The 9,833-nt window shown below is 42.9% G+C and overlaps 1 pseudogene; it reads right to left on the bottom strand.

Annotated features, from left to right (window-relative positions):
* Positions 1 to 2,389: 2,389 nt before the first annotated feature.
* LOC119511100 lies at positions 2,390 to 8,333 on the bottom strand (annotated as a pseudogene).
* Between the last annotated feature and the right edge of the window lie 1,500 nt (positions 8,334 to 9,833).

The following is a 9,833-nucleotide window of genomic DNA, read 5'->3' as shown; positions in this document are numbered from 1 at the left end:
TCATGAAAACTCCCTTTTAAGCAAATTTCACACATCAAATACACTAACATTAGTGTCATAACAAGACACTTAACACTTTGCCCTAAAACACATCAAGCTGGACCCTAATCCACAGATCCCTTCAATACTAGGAAGACCACCTGATGGCACCCCAAGAATAAATCTATCTGGGAGCCTCTAGGGCCTTGGTGACTAAGTTCTGGAAACAGTGTGCAGGAGCAAGGACAGTGTGCTGTGTGGTGGCCCCGGATGTTTCAGTCCTCCCTTTCATAAGAACTAACTGTGGCCTGAAGGCAGCACCTCCTTACCCATTTATATGAGGGGCTAGGAAGGCCCTCCATAGGAGGGTTCAATTCCCAAGGTCATCAGACATAAGCAGATGATAAAATTACCACCAAAAGTGACAGACACATCACATGAGCTTTGAAAACTAGAAAATTTCTGATGTGGCTATTAGGAGGGAATCCTGCTATTTTGGGATGGAGAAAAGTTTGCATTTCAGCTTGTAGCTGAGCTGCAAAGATAGCATCATTTCTCTTTCAGTCTGCAGAAGGAAGAATTTCTATAAATATTACTTAGATCACATCAGAGTCCATTTCGCTTATTACTGCACTTGCCATCAACTCTCACCCCATTAAATTTGCAGCTCCTACTGCCTGGAAGCCCAGGATCCTGTGTTTCAGAATTTAACTGCAGCCACACGATGAATTGGCCACAAAGCTTGGGGGATATTAGATAAACATGTTAAAAATGAAAAGATAGCGGTCACCTCTAGTTCTAAAACAACCACGCTGAGCATAGAATACACCAAACCGAGAATGGGCATAACTGCTGGGCCCCTACCTGGTTGGGAGGCCATTATTATGGCAGAAATTGAAATAAGGAATGAAATCTGTAACTTTAAACTAGACATTCTTTTCCTAGTATGGGTTCCCCGAAACAATGGCATCTTGAAAATCAAGCCTTTTTCAGTACTGTTTGCCAACACTGTTTACGTTCCAACAGTTCACTATTGAAAATATCCTTCAAGAGACATTATTACTAGAAATAAATCTTTACTAACCCCTCTGAGTGAGTGAATAAAAATTCAGGTTTTTGAAGGAAAACGATGTGATGTTTTATGGCTTCACAGTGAGAAAAATTAAAGGTTATATTTAAAGTGTTTGTACTAGTTAAGAGTTAAGATTTTAATGCTTTCTCAAACTTCTCTGAAGTCACTTCTCAATTCACCAGGTTAGGACTCTTTCAAACAAAGACAAACACGATTCTGACTTCAATTCCTATTCTAATTCTTAACTCTAGCACCATATCTTTGGTCATGAAAGCAACAAAATATTCACATTTTTATCAGACTACTTTTGACTTTCAAGGTTAGAATATTCTGCATTTGAAAGGTATTAATACAAAAATTTCAAATCACACATCATATATATATGTGTGTGTGCATAATGGAACAAAATAAGGTATAAAACATGGTTGAAGGTTAAGAAACTAATTACAAGATTAACAGTGATCCACGCAATTATGATGAAACAGAATATGCCAAGATTACGTAAAAGTTAAGGTTGTAGTTTCTGCAAAATTTCCTGGTAATGAACTCTTCTGTCCTGCTGGGGAGGAAGTGTTCTGGGGAGCGATGTGGCCAGATGTTTGCCACCTGGCCTGGGCAGATTCAGCAGCAGCATGTGCAAACACAACCTGAGTGGGGCGTGGCAGCCGTCAAACCTCTGGAACTAAGCCTCAAGCCCTCCCCTCTCTCCATGCCTGGGACACAGTGCACAGTCAGAGAAGCCCTAACTCTCCACGATTTGATGTGAACAGAAATGTTAACAAACAAGGAATTTGTGCAGAGGGGAAAATACTGTACATATAAACATGTTTACATTATGACATTAAGTTTTATGTAATATCAAATCACTTCACTCTAAAAGTCAAAGAAATTTATTGCATCCAAGAGATGGGAACTCTATTATACTGCAACTCAGAAGAATCACATTATTTGTCTCAAAGTGAGAGGAAGAAAAGAAGTGTTTGTTAAAATTTTTTTTGTAAAATCTGGAATTGTATTTTGCAGAGGAAAAAAAAAGAACCCATGACTACATTCCTGACATGGATCAACTAAGGGCATTTGTGCATATGTCTTTATCTTAATACTTTTCTCAGATTATTCTCAAATCCAGGCAATTTGAGGGACATTAAATGGACATTCAAGAGTCAGCTTAGAAAGGGCTGCAGAACCCTCCCACCACCAGAATTCTTCATTTTAATACATGGATTTGCAAGATTCCACAATAACAACTCGTTAAGCTACATCAAAACAAAGCTATCTTTAGTCTTGGGGAAGGCTGGTCCTTCACCATTAACTAGGTTTCATTTATATGGGTTCCAATCACATGATCTTTTCTGAAGAGAACGCTTTTTCTGCCATTTCAGAACTGGTCATGATTTCCTCATCTGAGTCTACTAACATGGGAAGAGCTACATCTGTGAATGAAGAGGGAATATTTTCTCCCACCCACTTCAAATTTTCATCAAAAGTATCAGAAGTAGCAGGTTTAGTTGTTCCATTAGAAACCATTTTTGACTCTTAATTTACTCCTCCAGTTATGTTTTCAGATGTTACCCTGAATTCTTCAATTTCATCATCAGGATCGTCTATTAAGGGCATGAAGGCATATCTCTGATTATTTGCTGATGGTCTCCACAGAAACATTATTACAATAAAGATAAGTGAAAAAAGGAAGCTCCAATGTGCATCATAAACTCAGCATTCCATCCAATCCACTTGGCACTTTGCAATTCTAAATGTCTTAGTTGTCCGTACCATAAATACAATAGAGGCCAGTAGGGCAAAGATCAGAGTATTTGTAAAGTGCCTGTATCAAGAAAATTTTACTGTGTTCTTTCTTAGCCTCAGTGTCTTCATAGATTGTGCCAAACTTACAAAAATGAACCGTACAAAAATGGAGTCAATAACTGCTATAACAGTGTCACCCAGACCAACAGCTAAATGGTTAGCACCCCCAGTGACTCTCAGGACAGCTGCAAAGATAGTGAAGAGCCCCCAGTCCAATCACCCAGTACATGACTGTTCCTAAAATGCACGAATGTTCCTAAAATTCACGACTGTTCCTAAATGAGCCTTCACAATATGTAGCCCAAGCTCACAGTAATCAAAAGGAGGCGAGCCAATGTCCCCTTCATCACAGATGCCAACTCCGCAAACATTAGTAAATCTCGGGTTGACAGTCCAGGGCTGTTGATATTTTGGTATTCAGTATAGAACCCTGCCTTGTCAAGCATTCCCAAGAAAATGACAGCTGCAACCCAGAACTGGATTCTTAATTTATCTTTCCCATAACAGGCAGACCACATTAGCCAGCCAGAGCATGCCATATAAAATATAAATATACATCACCATGTAAAAAATCATTAGATGCCAACTTGATATAGAGGTATACCCATGAGGCCCTATAGAAAGAGAAACATTCAAATTCCAGCTTGCATCTGTTTTTTTTTTTTTTTTTTTTTTTTTTCCTGTTTTAATAGAAACAATCAAGATATGAAACCCAACCCTCTGCATTCTGGTACAACATCCATTGAGCTGTCCTGGTTGAAACATTTGTGATATTTGATATTTGTTCTTTTATCCTGAAACAGGTTTGTAGGAAAAGATCAGGAACTCTGTTCTAGATAAGTTGGTTTTCACATTCCTGTTAGACACTTAATGGAAGATGCCAAGTAGGTAGTTGGATAAATGAGTCTAGGGTTCACTGAGGAAAACACTTGTATATCACTGTTGCAATTTAGGTTTTCAATTTTTGTTGTCCGACACTCAGTGTTCTCGAAATAATGACCATAAAAGTCTTCATCAACACCGAGCTCGTGCTTTTGTGGCAGATCTTCCAGCTCAGAATGTTCATTGTGACAGGTACGAAACTTCAAATGCCCCTCTGTGGGAAGCTTCACAGGTCCGGAACAATGGAAAGACTTAACAGAAAACTTGATCTCAGTAGAGTCATACACAGTTTTCCTAAATGTCAAAGGTCCAGATTTGTGGCTGGCATCACTGCCCAGGCTCAGGGATGGCAGCTACATCTGCTGGGGACCTGCACAGGAGGTGCAGGGAGACATAGTGGGTGGCGGCCACCTAAAGCCTGGACATTTTGATATTTTAATGTGTTATTGCTGGAATGAAGCCTCTGAGTCATCTGTTCCTTAAGATTGTACTTGACTACTGTTAGGATAGAGCTTTCCATGGATGCCTGGAACTAACAAAGGAGAAGGAGGAGGAGAAGGAGGAGGAGTGAAAAAAATACCTTTCCCAGGCTTTGCAGATTGACTTGGCACATGCTCTCTTTCAGGGCTTATCCATACAATGAGTTTAGAGAATAGCTCAAGGCCAAAATGTAGGAGCCTCCCAGATTCTTTCTGAACACGTGTTTTGTCTGGGACATGAGTGTGCAGCCTTAGGAATTCCCTCATCCACAAGGTTCTGAATGTCCCCTCTTCAGGAGCAAACAGTTTCCTCACAGTTCTCGGCACTGCACTATTGGTTCTACAGCCAGCAATCCCTTGCCCCAGGCAGACCTGACTGCTCTCCCACAGTGTTCTGTAGGAGAGCTCTGTGGACTGCCTTCTACACAGGACAGGTTCTGGGATGGTCAGTCCCTCAGGCCATCACCAGGCAGATTGGACCAGACATACTTGTGCTCCCAGTGTGTGCACGAGGGTTACTCTGCTCCCTCTGGGACCAGCACCAGGGTTCTGTACTGGGAGCTGGTGAGGGATGGGCAAGGGGCCAGTCAGGGCTCCACGAGATCCTCCTGCTTTTTTTTTTTTTTAAATCTTCATTTTATTGAGATATATTCACATACCACGCAGTCATACAAAACAAATCGTACATTCGATTGTTCACAGTACCATTACATAGTTGTACATTCATCACCAAAATCAATCCCTGACACCTTCATTAGCACACACACAAAAATAACAAGAATAATAATTAAAGTGAAAAAGAGCAATTGAAGTAAAAAAGAACACTGGGTACCTTTGTCTGTTTGTCTGTTTGTTTCCTTCCCCTATTTTTCTACTCATCCATCCATAAACTAGATAAAGTGGAGTGTGGTCCTTATGGCTTTCCCAATCCTATGGTCACCCCTCATAAGCTACATTTTTATACAACTGTCTTCAAGATTCATGGGTTCTGGGTTGTAGTTTGATAGTTTCAGGTATCCACCACCAGCTACCCCAATTCTTTAGAACCTAAAAAGGGTTGTCTAAAGTGTGCGTAAGAGTGCCCACCAGAGTGACCTCTCAGGCTCCTTTTGGAATCTCTCTGCCACTGAAGCTTATTTCATTTCCTTTCACTATCCCCCTTTTGGTCAAGAAGATGTTCTCCATCCCACGATGCCAGGGTCTACATTCCTTCCCCGGGAGTCATATTCCACGTTGCCAGGGAGATTCACTCCCCTGGGTGTCTGATCCCACGTAGGGGGGAGGGCAGTGATTTCACCTTTCAAGTTGGCTTAGCTAGAGAGAGAGGGCCACATCTGAGCAACAAAGAGGCATTAGGGAGGAGGCTCTTAGGCACAATTATAGGGAGGCCTAGCCTCTCCTTTGCAGCAACCGTCTTCCCAAGATCCTCCTGCTTTTAAGTAGCTTTTTTCTTGATTCTGCACTTGCCCAGTAACTACAGTCCTTTAACTGTGTTCTGGAGCTTCGAGAAAGATGTTCCTGCCTGCTCTTGGGAGCAGTTCAAAGCTTGGGGGATGGGGATGGGGTGGAGCGGATGGAGCTCTGAAGCATCTCAAGCACTCAGTTCACTTTTGAGAGATGAGAGGAAACAGATAGAAGGTAGGAATGTTCCACACACGTTTGAATGACAAAGGGACCTCAGTGCCAAGTGGTTTTATGTCAACAAAGCAGCCCCAGTGCTTTGCTTTTCAGGATGCAGAGAAAGAGCCTGGGCAGAGGGAAAGAACAGCTTGGAGACACAGGGGCAATTTTGACTCCTCACAAGACACAAACAACTTTGGTCCTCTTGAATAAGCCCTGTGCCCCCATCCCGCCTCCACCCTCTCTCCTGCATCAGACTGAAATGTCCACAGCCTGCATCTGCCCAGCTCCCTGAGCCTTCAGAGGTTCCTCCCAGCTAAGCCACAGGAAGCCCTCCGAGGGCCCTCCACTCTTCTCAGCCTTCCTGGGCTAATTAAGGACATTCCCATTCTGGGGGGAAGGTAGAACAAGAGCCTGAGCTACTTTGAGGTATGGGCCATCTCACTCCCTGTCTGGGTGCCTGCTCCCTCGCCCTGAGGTGCAAAGGCTGTGAGAATCCTGGGGCAGGATTCCACCCAAGGGCAAGCCCAGGGCTGTAGCCAGCTCGGCAGCTGCACATGTCTGGGTAGCCTGAGTTGCTTCCCACATGGCCTTCTTGGAACCTGAGGCCACTTCATTCCCTATTTCCTCCCCATTTCTATGGACTGCCTTCCTCCTCCCTCATCCTTATTTTCACCCTCTCTTCTGACGGTTTTCCTTCAGAACTCCTTTTGCACCGTAAGCCAAGTGCCCCCTGATCCCAGGCTCTTCCTGGACTGTTTGCTCCTCCCGCCACTTTGTGGAAGATTTCATACCTTTTCTGAAACCCGACATTCCCAGAGCTCCCTCCAGGGTCCCTAAAATCGGGTCTCTCATTTCCCGGGGCTTCATGGGGTCACTCTTCGTAACAACGTCCCTTTTAAACACACACTATCCCACCCTATCTCTGCTTCATTATCGTGGCAGAATTTCATTTTGCAATCCTACTAGCTTTGAGTGAGAGATATGTGTCAGGCAATCCTTTAAGATCCTTTAAGTATTATATACACACACACACACAGACACATGTATATATGTGTATATATGTGTATATGTGTATGTATGTACATACATGTGTATATACATGTATATGTGTATATATGTGTATATATATGTGTGCCTGTGTATGTATATATGTGTATTTTAATATGTATTTTATCTCTTTATTTTCACCCAAAGTAACATAAGATTTTGCATTTATTCTGGTGAAGCTTGATTTTTGGAAGCACAAGTGAAAAGGTTTGGCGTAGGAAATTAATTTATCTTTTTTTCCCCCTTTTGTCTTGCTGAAATGGTTCATAGTTTTTAAGTTGGAGAACTTCTACTTCTAGAGGATTTAAGCATGGCAGACGGGCAGAGATGGCTGCAGAGCTGGGGGGATGTATGGTTGGGCAGGTGGAAATTGGTTATAAGCTAGGATTTCTATCACCCTCAGTTTGGTGTTTCTTAAATGCCCTTGGGAGTTAGGAAAGGCATTAGGGAAGCAGGGAGCAGAAGGAAAATATTTTATCTCTTTTAACCCACACAAAACCTTTCTGAAGTAGGTACAGTTATTATCCCCATTTTACATACATAGAAACTGAGGCACAGAGAGGTCATCTAACATCACACCACTTATAAGTAGCAGTGTAAAATTTGAGAGCAGGTAATCTGGCTCCAGAGGCTACCTGCTAAGAGAGACTTTTCCTTCCTCTCCAGTGACTTCCTCCACCTTGTGGAGGCAAACGCCTTCAGGCAGGGGGCTGGGAGTGGCAATTATTTGCCGCCTGGAAGGGAAGATGTGAAAGCACAGAGACAGAACAAAGAGGCCAGTTTGTCTTAACACATTTTTAAACTCATAGAAAAGGCAGTAAAATCGATAGGCCAAGATGCTTTGGATGTACAAGTGCTAGGCTTTCAGTGCCTGTAGCAGAAAAAGATTTGGTTTTGTTCTGGTTTGTTATTTTTGAGTTTCAGAAGCTTGGCTTCGGACATCATGAAGGAACACTTTATGTATAAAGTTCACACTATAAGCAAGAGAGTTGGAAGATGGCAACATATTCTAAGGGCTAGTTTTCCACCCAGAAAGGAGAGAAGTGGCGGAGGTGGAGGGGACGGGAAGAAGAATGCAATAGTAATAGCGTTCGCTCCGGAGGTGGGCCTCTGGGAAGGGGTCTTCCCACACCGTCTCCCTCACCCACCCTCTCTCACGTGACTGTGTACACGCTGGCACACACCCCCTGTGTACTGGATGGGGTCAGAGTGGTCCCCTGGCGCAACGGGCCCTCGGTCAACTCCCAGCCTTTGCCGCTCTCTCTCCATGCAGCCCCTTTCCCCTTCATGTGTGCCACGGAGGAGGTGAACCCCTCATCCTTTCCCATTGAGCTCAACCCTTCATCTTCTCTGCAGGCTGTTCTTTTCCTCCCACAGGTGGTCATGGGCTTCCTTCTCACACCCCCAAAGTGCCTTTTGCTTGCCTGTAATGTAGCAATTACCATGCCGTGCTATCATCATTGGTTTTCACATTTCCCTCTCCAGACTGTGGGCTCCCTAAGGACGGAGAGAGTACTGAAAAGTACCCTTGGAGTCCCTGACACCGTCTAGGCACTCAGTACATGTTGAATGGCCTCCTAATGCTCCTTCACTCTACTATGATTATCCCGCCTAGAATAGGCTTATTCGGAGCAGGAGTTTGGAGAATGTCCTGTGATTACCTGCAAGGCAGGTGAATTCTCAAACCGTGAAGACAGAGGTGATTTCCTTCCTTAGGTTATGCCATCCGCAAGCCCATTTCCCTTGCTAATTAAGGAAGAGAAGACTCGAGCGGCATCCAGCATAACACATGAGAAGAAGAAGGGAGTTTTCACTCCCAGATTCGGTGTTGTCTGCCTTTGGAGGAAGGCCCTGTGACTGGGATGCATGTACTTTGGCTTCAGGAGGAAAAGGGCATGGGGAGTGAACAAAAGCATGTTCAGATCCCTGCTCTACCTCTGACTAGTGGTGAGACTTTGGCAAGTTACCTGACCTTTTTTTAGGGCTTAGTTTCCTCACTTGTATTTGCGGCGATAGTATGAGGATTCATGCCAAGCTTGTATTCGATAGATGGGCTAGATATTTGTTTCCTTCATAGCAATCAACACATTCTATTTATTTTGTCTGTGTGCTTACTTTTATGTTACTTGCTCTCCTATTAGATTATAAGCTTTGTGAGGGCAGGGTCTTTTTTAAAAAATTAAATTCAGTTTTATTGAGATATATTCATATACTATAAAATCATCCACGTTGTACAATCAACTGTTCACAATACCATCATATAGTTGTGCATTCATCACTCCAATCAACTTCTGAACATTTTCCTTACTCCTAAATAAATAAATAAATAAATATAAGAATAAAAAATAAAAGTAAAAAGGAACACCCAAAGCCTTCCTTCCCCCTTCATTCCACCCTATTTTTCATTTAGTTTTTGTCCCTGTTTTTCTACTTATCTGTCCATACACTGGATAAAGGGAGTATGAGCCACAAAGTTTTCACAGTCACACAGTCATACCATTTAAAATACATAGTTATATAATCATCTTCAAGAATCAAGGCTACTGGGTCAACAGTTTCATGTATTTCCTTCTAACTATTCCAATACACTAAAAACTAAAAAGGGATATCTATATGGAGCATAAGAATGCCCTCCAGAGTGACCTCTGCAATCTCTCAGCCACTGGAACTTTATTTTGTTTCATTTTTATTCCCCCTTTTGGTCAAGAAGATTTTCTCAATCCCATGATGCCAGATCCAGGCTCATCCCCAGGAGTCATGTCCCATGTTGCCAGGGAGATTTACACCCCAGGAGTCATGTCCCACTGCTCCGGTTTGCTAATGCTGCCATTATGCAAAATACCAGAAATAGATTGGCTTATACAAAGGTGGAGACTGAAGGCCATGAAAATGTCCAAATTAAGGCAGCAACACAAGTATACCTTCACTGAAGGAAGGCCAATGGT

The sequence above is a fragment of the Choloepus didactylus genome, chromosome 2 (genome assembly GCF_015220235.1).
Source record: "Choloepus didactylus isolate mChoDid1 chromosome 2, mChoDid1.pri, whole genome shotgun sequence".
Taxonomy (NCBI): domain Eukaryota; kingdom Metazoa; phylum Chordata; class Mammalia; order Pilosa; family Megalonychidae; genus Choloepus; species Choloepus didactylus.
The sequence above is the reverse complement of the archived record's forward strand: the minus strand, read 5'-3'. Positions and strand labels throughout refer to the sequence as shown.